Here is an 11644-nt window from a genome sequence, read left to right as displayed (position 1 = left end):
GCATGGCTGTATGCATACAGTCATGTTACTGAAGAAGTAGCTGAGTTCTACATCCTTGAAAACAGAGTCTGGGCTTAGAATGGGCTTTTTGAGACTCCAAGGCCATCCCAGTGCAACTCACTCCCTGAGGCCTAAGCACTCAAAGAGATGAGGCTCTGGGGCCCATTCTCCTCCACACCACCACACTGTGGATGCTGCCACAAGCCTTAAGCCCAGGATTCAGGAGGTAGGGGAGGAGGATTAGGAGTTCAAAGACACCCTCCACTCTGTATGAAGCCAAAGGCCAGCCTGAGCTCCATGTGGCTAAATGCATAAAGAGATAGGTGATAGGTACAGTCCTAGATACATAGACAAATGATGTTTTACATATTTGTAGAAATTATAAAATAAATATCTGACTCTATAGCCCAAGCTGACACAAATTCATAAGGAACTCCCTGCTTCTGCCAAATATGTGCCACTACATTGTCTTTCTTAAATAGACTAGCCTTGTTTATTCTCTGACAAGTTCATACATATAAGCCATGGGTCTTGATAACATGCACTCCCAACTACCTCGTTGCCCCCCAGGCATTTCCAGCCTGCCCCCTTCCACCCTTCCCATCCTCTCCTTTTCCCTTTTGTGGATAACCTACAGTGCCCACTTCATGCTGCCTATTGCAATGTCCACCTGTATATACTGTTGGCTTGATCGTGTGTGGGTTAGTACAGCTTCAGGGAGTTCAGTTCCATGGCCCTGTCATGTCGGGTAGGCAGCATTTCCCAGCACTTCTCCCCGCTCTCCTGCTCTGACATTTATTAGTGTGGCGAATGAAAATGTAAGTTGGAGGGAACTTGTATTTCACTTTAAAGTTTCCACTGCTCCAACAGGCAGCAATGTCAGACACACCTGGAAATTTCAAACAATTAATTTGCCTTTTATAAATTCCTTCATTTTAAAGATGTATTTCATTTATATGTGTAGGTGTGTGTGTGTGTGTGTGTGTGTGTGTGTGTGTGTGTGTGTGTGCCTTTGTATGTGTAAGTGTGTGTATGTATATGTGCCCCATGTGTGGAGGTGTCTGCAGAGGCTGGAAGAGACTGTCAGAACCCCTACAGCTGGAGTTGCAGGTGGTTCTGAGACCACACTAATCATTAATTAAGAAAAGGAAGCAGGGCATGTTGGCCCATGCCTGTAATCCCAGCACTCCATGAACCAAAGGCAGGTGGATCTCTGTGAGTTCTAGGCCAGCCTGGTCCACAAAGTGAATCCAGAAATGCCAAGACTACACAGAAAACCTCTGTCTCAAAAAGCCAGAGAGAGTGGGGGGCAAAGGGGGCTCTCTACAATCAGTCTGATGAAGGAAATTTCTAAATTAAGGTTCCCTCTTTCCAAATGACCCTAGTTTAAGTCAGGTTCAATAAAACAAACAAACGAACAAGCAAACAAACAAACAAAACACTGCACTGACCCTTTTGCCTTGCCCAGGTTGCTCCTGCTGGGTACTCAGTGTGTTCATGAGCAGACGTTTTACCTTACTAAACAACACTCAAATACTCCCAACACTCAGAACCTGCTATAAACATCTACCCACAGGAACACAAAACTGTCAGGTCACTCATTCTCTCTTCTGTCTCCCTATGGATCTGCACATTAATTCTGTCCCCCCTACAACTGTTATGGCATCTAGTAGACTTTGCTTTCTGTCATCATGGCCTCCCACTAGCCAGTTTGGGTAGGACACTGCTGCTGCATATACTTATACCAAATAGGATTAAAATCCAGCAAGGCAATGGTGGTGGCTGCTGAGGCAGCAGTGCACACCTTTACTCCCATCACCTGAGAGGCAGAGGCAGGAGGATGTCTATGGGTTCAAGGCCAGCCTGGTCTACAGAACAAGTTCCAGAACAGACAAAGCTACAAAGAGAAGTCATCTTGGAAAAATAACAAAACAAACAAAACAAAACAAATGAACAAACAACCAAACAAAGGCTTTGCACTCACTTTGCCTAACTCCAGGTGACATCTTTAATCTTCATCCACATGAATCAACGAGTTCAGGAGTCCCTGTCTCAGGCTCACTTCTAGTGACTGAATGAAAGTGACCTCACTGCTCCTAGGGTTGGTGGAGGAGGAGGTTTTCATTGTAGATCTGAGGGAGAGAACAGCCAGAGATCTGCAAGAGTCCAGACTGGACACGGCCAGCTCACTGAACTGGGCCATGAGAGAAGAAGATGAGAGACTTAGAGAGGAAGAGAAGAGAGAGGGAAAAGGAGAGACAGCAAAGGGACAAAGAAAGGCGCCGAGGACCAAGAGAACACATAGGCCATAGGGCTGCACTATGTAGGCATCAGAGAGTGGGGAAAGGGGAGCAAAGATCACAGGCTGGAGAGGTTTGGAGTGTGGGGTGGGGTAGGGTGGGGGTGAGAAGTGCTGAGAGGAGCCAGGGCTCTGTAATAAGCACTTGCCAGGCTGAGAAAGACTGGAGACCAGCCTCCTCCCTGCTGGTGAATAGACACCTCAGGTAGCCATTCCTCACAGGTTGATTTGAGACCCCAAGCAATGACCACCGAATGTAGAGCTTCCTAAGTCTTTCACGTCTGAGTTGAGAAAAGTGTCATCATTCTCAAACACCTGCACCAATAGCTTGGGTAGCTTTAAGAATTAGAAATAATGAGTGAGAGTCATAACTTGGTGGTATAGTGCATTTAGCAGACCAAAATACTGTTCAATATCCAGTGATAAGAGAAAAAAAATCACTCCCGAGATTGCCAAGATGACCTTAAGAGTGCATCCAATGGCAGCCTTCCAGTCTTCTTTCCCGGGAGCTGATGTCACAGCCAGCTGTGAGCCATCCCATGTGGCTGGAGGGACCTACTGGGGTCCTCTGCAAGAGCAGAGGATGTTCTTAACCGCTGAGCCACCTGGCCAGCCTCAGCCTTTACTCTTGACGCTGCTTTGCTGCTGTTCATTCTATCCTCCATCTCCAGAGTCACCCCGTCTGTGGGTCTTTTCCTATGATCTCAGTTTCCCTCTTGGCTCAGCCTCTTGGGTAACCCAGGAGCTCCTGTGTGACATTTTTCCTGTCTCACCCCTTAGGTCTGCTCTGTCCTTTCCTGCAGAGGAGCTGAGAGCACAGATCCTGGGGTCGATTCTACTAGATTCTTGTCTTGTTTCTTGACAACCAGGCAGTGGTAGCTTTTAATCTGAGCACTAGGGAGGCAGAGGCTGGGTCTCTGAGAGTTACACCAACCTGGTCTACTGAGGAATTCCAAGACAGCCAGGGGTGCACAGAAACCCTAGATCAAAAAAAAATTACCAATTATGAACCTTATGGACCACAGAGGAAGAAGTTTAGAGAGGCGTTTGTTATAATTTGATAGGTTGGCATTTAAACAGGGAGGCTGCAGGAAGCCAGGAGAAAGAGAGCAAAGCCAGAGCTACAGTAGAGTAGGAGGATGTCTTAGTCAGTGTTCTGTTGCTCTGAGGAGACGCCATGACCACAGCAACTCTTATTAAGGAAAATATTTAATTGGAGCTCGCTTATAGTTTCGGGTTGTTGTTTCATTACTGTTATGGCAGAAAACATGCCAGCCTGCGGGCAGGCACGGTGCTGGAGAAGGAGCTGAAGGTTCCACATCTTGATCCACAAGCAGCAGAAGACTGATTTGAGCTTCTGAGACCTCAAAGCCCACCCCACCGTGATGCACTTCCTCCAACAAGACCACACCTACTCCACTAAGGCCACACTTCCAAATAGTGCCACTCCCTCTGGGCCCAGCATTCAAATGAATGAGTTCCATGGAGCCCATAACTGTTCAAACCCCCACAGAGGGGATTCAGGAAATAAGGTAAAGTCAATTCAGTCATCTAGAGGCCTTTAAAGGACCTATGGCAAAAACTGGGTGTGCAGGCTACTTTTATGTCATCTTGAGGCAAGCTAAAGTCCTCTGAGAGGAGCGAACCTAATATGCCTCCATAAGACTGGGCTGTAGACAAACCTGTAGGGCATGTTCTTCTGATTGGTGTGAGATGGCCAAGCCCACTGTGGTTGATGCCACCCCTGGGCTACTGGTCTGGGTGCTGTAAGCAAGCAGGTTGAGCGAGCTGTCAGGAGCAAGCTGGTAAGCTACACTCTTCATGGCCTCTACATCAGCCCCTGGTCCAGGTTCCTGCCTTGTTGGTTTGCTTTCCTACCCTGGCTTCCTTCTATGACAAACAATGATCTGGAAGCAGAAGCCAGATACATCTTTTCTTCCCCAAGTTGCTTTCCTGAAGTTAGCTGTGTGGGTAGGGGACGGAGGAGAGCGAGTAGGAGGGGCAAGAGGGGCTTGGGAGTGGGCGTTGCTGGTGAACTCAGTTGGCCCAAGTCAGGTCTCCAGAGTCAGTCACTTAGTCACATACAGCCTCTAGGCAGAGGTGCTCCTTTAGGAGATGACAAATAAACAGGGACATGTGTCTTTCCCCAAGGTCTAGACTTCCTGCTTCATCAACCCCCTTTCTTCAGGCTCTCCTCACACACTGGGAAGGACCTGTGCAGGCAGGAGGCACTGGGAAGAACACAAGCTGAACCTGAAGGGAACTCTGCGCCTTCTTGCTGGGTTTGCGGCTCCACCATGGCTGGGGACTATGAAGAGGCCTCCTTAGAGTCTGACCTCACTGGGTCTCCCGGGTGGTGATGTCACCTGCTGCTATGCCTGGTCCCTGAGTCTCCAGCCACACTGACATCACCCCTGTTGTCTTGGGCTCTGTGGTGGCCTGACAAAAGCTCCAGGATTTGAATATGGAGAGTCCATTCCTCCCTCAGAATCTCTTCCCATGTGGGGGAAACCTTTCTCTGTCTCAGCCTGACTTCTGTCCCATACAGTTATAAGCTCCACTCAGCACTTTGCGCCTCTAACAAACCGCCTGGAATCTCGGACTTATCCATCTAAACTGCGAAACACAGGGGATTAAAAAGGGGGGGGGGGGAAGCATCCCCCTCCTGAATTTTGTCAAACTGTGAAAAAGTTGAGAAGTCAGCTCATCTTCTCATCATTTCCAGTATCTGACCTTCTCAAGGCTGCCCCTTTTTCCTTCTACAGATTCAAAGTACTTTCTGAAATTACCAAATATTTCTCTGCTCTAATTACTGCTCCATTTCCTAGAATCTGTAGAGATGTGTCTTCTGGTGTGCTTCTTACCTGAGGGCGGGCAGCCCCATGTACCTCCAGGATGGTGCTGCTCCAGGTAAATCAGAGTCAGGACTTTCAGCGAATCCCAGGGGAGGAGGCAAAAGGCTAAAGACAAGTTGATCTTTAGCAAACAATGATTTAGTGAATGACACCAATGTGATAAAGCCTCCATAAAACCCAAAAGGACGGTTTACTAGGGGAGCAGCCAGATGCTGAACACATGGAAATTCCTCGGTAAGTGCTGGGTCTGCAGCTACAGAGGTGTTAGCCACACTCCTCCCCACCTTCCACCATCCCAGGATCAAGGCAACCAGAGTCATCTACTTACAACTTGTGTTGTCACTTCACTAAGCAGCTAAACTCTTCCTGTGTGATAACCCTGACACAGGGCAATACAATAAGATCTGCTGCCTGTCAATCAAGAACACAGCAACTCTACTTATAACTTGATCTCATATTTTGAATCATCACTAAACTGCTGAGCTCAGAGATTCCTCTCTTTAAAAAAATGATCTATTTATTTATTTATTTATTTATTTATTTATTTATTATATGCACGGCTATGTGAATGTACATCTACACGCCAGAGGAGGGCATCAGATCTCCTTATAGATGTTGTGAACCACCATGTGGTTGCCAGAGTTGAACTGAGGACCACCTGAAGAGCTGTTACTGCTCTTAACCTCTAAGCCACCTCTCAAGCCCAGAGATTCCTTCCTTGAAAGGTTGGGTGTCTGTCATGTGTCAGCTTCTTTCACGGCAAGGGTGACTACTGGACATTTCTTCTGATATCTCTCTAAATGCTTTTTTTCTATTAAATTTGAAAAGTTGTTGTTGTTTGTTTGTTTGTTTGTTTGTTTTTGGTTTTCATGTCAGGGTTACTCTGTGTAGTAGCCTTGGCTGTCCTGGAACTCTCTTTGTAGACAAGGATGGCCTTGAACTCACAGTGATCAGCCTACCTCTGCCTCCTGAGTGCTGGGATTATTGGACTCCAGGTGAGATAGCTATGGAAGAATGGGGAGACAGAAGGACCCAGAGGTTCCAGGAACCCCACAAGAAGACCATCAAGGCTGTAGATAGAGACCCATGCGGGCTGCACAAACTCCTGTGCCAACCAAGGACAATGCACACAGTGAACCTAGACCCTCTATTCCTATCTTCCCAATGAACAGCTCATTCTCCATGGTTGTGGGGAGAGCAGGACCTGCCTCTGACATGAACTCTGGTGCCCCTAGTTGACTACTTCCCCTTGCTGGGGAGGCCTGGTGGCAAGCAGAGGAAGTGGAATTAGGCTATCCTGATGAGACCTGATAGGCTGACACCACATGGTGGGGGAGGAGGTTTCCTTCTGTCACATGTCTAGGGGACATGAATAAGAGGAAAAAGGGAGAGGGGGAAATGGGAAGATACAAGTGAGGGATAACAATCGGGATGTAATCTGAGCAAATTACTTCAAAAAGGGAAGAAAAAACCAAATGGTAATATTGCAAAAAGTAAAAACAAATAAAACAAAATAAAGGTGTGTGCCAACACAACTGGCCTGAAAAGAATCGTTACTATTTAAAACTAGTAAGTCACAGGGTGCTGGGAGGCCCCAAACCTTGTATTGAAACATCCAGTGCAATGGGACTGGAGAGATGGCTCTGCAGTCAAGTGCACTTGCTGCTTTTGCACAGAACCCAGGTGCAAGTCCCAGAATCCACATGATGGCTCCCAACCATCTGTACTCTAGCCTCACAGAGTCGAGCACTCTCCTCTGCCCTTCACAGGCGCCAGGCATGCACATGGTGTACAGCATACATACATGCAGACCAGTACATGATACAGTTAAGGGAAAACTGTTTACTGACCCGTAGGGAGAGAACATCCAGAGGCATCTGAGAGAGATCAGACCAAAGAGAGGAAGTAGTAGACTGAATATGGCCAACAGACTGACCTGTCTGGGATAGAAATAGGAACAGAACAGACACCCATACACACACACACACAGAGAGAGAGAGAGAGAGAGAGAGAGAGAGAGAGAGAGAGAGAGAGAGAGAGAGAGAGAGAGAGAGAGAGAGAGATACAGAGTAGCCAAAATAGCAGGATTATGAGAATCACTAGTGCAGTGGAAGGAAGCCCATCAGCTGGAAGGACTTTATGTTGGGGAGGAGGTGAGAAAAGCTAGGGGAATGCATGGACTTTGGAATGTGTAGCCCCTTCACCTGCAGCCACGAGAAGGATGATTTGCTGTGTAGACAATCCAGGCTGCCTTTTTGTTTTGTTTTTGTCGTTGTGCTTTCGAGACAGGGTTTCCTCCATGTTGACCTGGCTGTCCTGGATTGTTCTGCAGACCAGGCTGGCCTTGAACTCAGAGATCTACCTGCCTCTGCCTCCCACAGGTTGGGATTAAGGGCCTTTGCCATCATTGCTCAATTCTTTTTCTTGCTCGTTTTCAATATATTAACTCAATTCTTCAGGGATACTGAGAAGGATTATATGCATGAGACTGCAGGCGCCCATTGGGGGCTCATATATTTTGAGTTTGAGTATTTGGTTCCCAGTTAGGCTTTAGGAAGGATTAGTAACAGTGACCTTGTTCAGAATGTTGTTACTGGGGTGGGCATTGAGGTTTCAAAAAGTACAGGCCAGGTGCGTTCTCTCTCTCTCTCTCTTTCTCTCTCTCTCTCTCTCTCTCTCTCTCTCTCTCTCTCTCTCTCTCTGTCTCTCTCTCTCTGTCTCTCTCTCCTCCCTCCCTCTCTCTGCCCCTCCCTCCCTCCCTGCCTCTCCTTCCCCTGCAGATCTAGATGTAAGCTCTCAGCTCCTGCTCCAGTGCCATGCATACCTGCTGCCATGCTCCCTGCCATGATGATCATGCACTCACCCTCTGAAGCTGTGAGCAGCCCTCAGTTCAATTCTGCTCTTCTATGCACTGCTGTGCACATAGAGTCTCTTCACAGCAACAGGACAATGACTAAGACACTGGGTGACTCAGCAGCACCATCCTGGTGCTGGAATCCCAGGGAGGTCCTAGAGAGCCACCAGTTTTCAGTCCACACTGGAATCCAGGAGTGGGTGCTAACACCAGCTAGGAGAGGGCTGAGAATCCAGGAACTGGTCAGTGAGAGGGAGGGCAAGCAGACAGAAAAGCACAAGATTCCTTCTTGTGTGTCTCTATGTAGGCTGCCAGCTGAAGCCGTGGCTCATTAGGGTGGATCTTCTGACTCAAATGATCCAGATTTAGGGTGAGTCTCCACTTCAAATAGTTCAAGCAAGGAAAATCCCTCTCATGTGCGCCCAACCTCCTGGGCTTCAGTTAATGCTGAGTTAAGAATTATCCATTTTTTATTTACTCATTTTACAGCCTGATCACAGGCCCCTCCCATCTCTCTGCCCATTCCCTCCCTCACACCACCTACCCCACTCCCTTTCCCATTCTTCTCAGAGAAAGGGGGTCCCCCATGGGTACCAAGCCACCCTGGTACATCAAGTCACAGCAGGACTAAGTGTATCCTCCCCCACTGAGGCCAGACATGGAAGCCCATTTAGGGGGAAGGGATCCAAAGGCAGGCTACAGAGTCAGAGACAGCCCTCACTTCACTTGTTAGGGGACACCCAGGAAGAACAAGCATGCACCTCTACTACATATATGTAGGAGGTCTAGGTCCAGCCCTCGCATGCTTTGGGTTGGTGGTTCAGTCACTGTGAGCCCCCATGGGCCTAGGTGAGTTGACTCGGTAGGTCTTCTTGTGGTGTCCTTGACCCCTCCAGCTCCCTCTATCCTTTCCTGCATTCTTCCACAAGAGACCCCGAGCATGGCCTGTTGTTTGGCTCTGGGTATCTGCATCTGTTTCCCTCTTCTGCTGGTTGAAGGCCCTCAGAAGACAGTTAAGCTAGGCTGCTGTCTGCAAGCATAGCAGAGTGTCAGTAGTGAGAGGAGTTGGCTCCTCCCATGGGGTGGGTCTCAGGCTGGGCCAGGCATTGGTTGGCCAATCCGTCACTCTATACTCCATCTTCCTCCCTGCAATTCTAGTAGGCAGGACAAATTTGGGGTTGAAGGCTTTGTGGGTGGGTTGGTGTCCCTTTCCCTCCACTGGAAGTCCCGTCTGGTGTAGGAGGTGGCTATTTCAGGCTCCATATGCCCCATTGCTAGGAATCTCAGCTAGGGTCACCCCCGTAGACTGCTGGGAACCACCCCCCCAGTCACCTCCTAATGTACTCGCTGATAACAGAGTAGCCATCTCAGCATCCTAAGGTCAGCCCAAGGCCACCATGCACTTCTCCTTAACCTGAGAAGGGAATGGATGTCCTTGAGTGTCTATATGACGAGCTGTGGAAGGAGAAAGTCATTAGTGTTAGGGAGCAGGTGGAAAGGGAAGCTCGCTCTCCACCCCTAACGTGTGCCGGTCAGTGTCCACATCCAACTAACGGACAACACCTTGGAACGTGTTGCTTTAGATGGTACATGTCACCCAATCATGTGTTTGAACATTGGGCCCCAGCATTGGCACAGTGTGGGGAGGGTGTGGACCTTAGGGAGTGGGGCCTTACAGGAGGAAGTGGGTCCTAGGCAGCAAGGAAAAATGGGAACAACTAACTGGCTCAGGTCCCTACTTGCGGGCTACCTTTAAGGCAGAAACTGAGGAGATCAGTGTGGTTGGTGCGGAGACATGGTTGGTTCTTTTCTTGCCATGACATCACAAGGAGCCATTGTGAGGAATGATGGATACCTGGCTATAAATAGAACTCACTGGGGCTAGGTTTTGTCCTTTAACTGTGGGAGCTGTGGGTAGATTGTTTGGACGGTTGGAGAGTTGGCGAATCGCTATACTTCTAAGCTCCACTAGGACTTCTAGAGCCTTGAACCTCAGCAGAGTGAGTTTCCTTGGGAGGCTGTTGGTTATCTGGCTTTTGCTTTTATTTCCTCATTTCTTGGTTTCAGGTTTGATTGTGGTTACTTTTGTTTTTGTTTACAATCTCCCATTTTTATTCTTGTAATCTTTATCTCAATCCACTTTGATTTTCTTTCATTATCACAATTTAAAAACATGTATTAGAGTATATTAACTAACAACATATGTAATCTCACAGTGACATTTCCTCAATGTAAAGGAGAAGGTTGAACACATTCCCCTGATCACACTGCCTGCTGCCCGCCCTTGCAAGTCCCTCAAGGATTCCCTTTTCTGTTCATCTCTTTACTTTCCAAGTAGAGTTCAGGTCATGTGGACTCCTGTTCAGAGGACTGACAGACAGACACACTGGATGGTCTCATAAGGAAGGGAGCCAATGTGTCCCTGTTTTAGCAGAAAGCAGCCTCTGAGCTCTTTGTCTTAGGATCTTCCCTGTAGTTCAGAAATCAGGACGCCATGCAAGGGCTCGAGACAAGAGTCAGATCCCATTCTCTTCAGCGTAATAATGGAAAAAGGCACGTGGAAAAGACTTTAAGGTCATCATAAATGTGGATCTAGAAAGAGCCTGTTCTCTGAGAAAGGACAGGACTTCCCCGGTGAGACTTACCATAGCCTGTGCTGCCAACCTCCTCTGTCGCCCTCCTTCCTGCAGCTGTCCTTTCATGGGATGACTTCTATCTTAAGGAGGGCGATTATGACATGAAGCTAGTGTGTTCTCAGGGCCAGGAAATTGGGGCGATGAATTGAAGTAAAGGATCAAGCCTTCACTTTTGAGTTCTGCTGGCCAAACAGCTCAAAAAAAGTGTCTAGGCACAAAAGTTGGTGTCTGTGTGTGTGTGTGTATGTGTGTGTGTGTGTGTGTGTGTGTGTGTGTGTGTGTGTGTGTGTGTGTCCTACCAAGGCTATCCTGGAACTTCAATCCCAAGGCTACAATATTAAGAATTGAGGTCCTGCTTCTCCTTGACCATGCGGGAACATACAAAGCACTGGATAGAGCTCTAAAGCAGGCATGTTACACCCTCGATCTGCTGGGTTCTGGATCTCGCCTCCCCAACATCCAGATACATGGGCCATCAATTTCTGTTGTATTGAAGGGACAGAACTAAGGCAATTTGTCTGAGAGCAGAAGGGCCAGGATATGGCTCCATCTCCACATCTGTTGTCTACAGAGTTCTCTGGCTGATGGGTGTTTTGATGGTTATTTTGAACATCCCTGCTGACTGTCTTCTGGTATCCTGGGCTTTGGTAGAAGTCTCAGGCCTAATGGGGATCATGTGATGAATAATAACATCATCTTTCTCTCAGCCCCACAGAGGTTAGTCCCAGGCCCTGGGGTAGCATGAGAAACAGTATTTTGTCACAACTCTGAGTATAGCCAGGAGCTACCATCCATCAGCACACACATCGATCTGAGTTTAGAGAAAGTGAAACGGAATACTTTGAGCGTAGACATGATGATCGTAGACAACGTAGTCGTGAAGGCCGGGGTCCAAGTGAAAGGCAAAACACTGTCCATTTATTAACAGGAGATATCATAGCTCATAACTGAAGAGGGCCAATGATCTGGAGCCTGTTGCCATTCCTGTGACTCCTCAATG

Source organism: Acomys minous (genome assembly GCF_964271855.1).
Source record: "Acomys minous genome assembly, chromosome: 17".
NCBI classification, from domain to species: Eukaryota; Metazoa; Chordata; class Mammalia; order Rodentia; family Muridae; genus Acomys; species Acomys minous.
Note: the sequence above shows the minus strand (reverse complement) of the source record.